The following is a 405-nucleotide window of genomic DNA, read 5'->3' on the forward strand; positions in this document are numbered from 1 at the left end:
CGGAGCTGCAGGCGAGTGAGGCAAAGCCTTGCTCGGCCGCTGACAGGCCGCCCCAGGGGGCGGAGCCGCAGGCAGACCCGCCCACCGATCCGCGGGCGCCAATGCGCAGGCGCGACGGCTGGCGCGCTGGAGGGCTAGGCCGCTGGGGACCCGGACAGCGGGCGGGACCGCGGGCCCTGGAGCCAGACACGCATCACCACCGCCTCGGACCCTTACCTGAACACCCCAGTGTTGTAGTTTGTCTTGACGTCTTTGATTTGGGGGCGGGAGGCGTGTTTGGCGAGTCAGTGAAAAGTGGGGGTGACAGAATAGTACCCCACGTTCGCTCAGGACTCGAATCCCGGTGGCGAGAACGTGGGCGCGAATCCTGCCAGCTGCCGACCTGCGGGCGGTTCTGTTGTGTGC

Source organism: Lynx rufus, unplaced genomic scaffold (genome assembly GCF_022079265.1).
Source record: "Lynx rufus isolate CCGP_SWC_20201006 ecotype Redwood Valley unplaced genomic scaffold, mLynRuf1.p SCAF_6, whole genome shotgun sequence".
Classification (NCBI taxonomy): domain Eukaryota; kingdom Metazoa; phylum Chordata; class Mammalia; order Carnivora; family Felidae; genus Lynx; species Lynx rufus.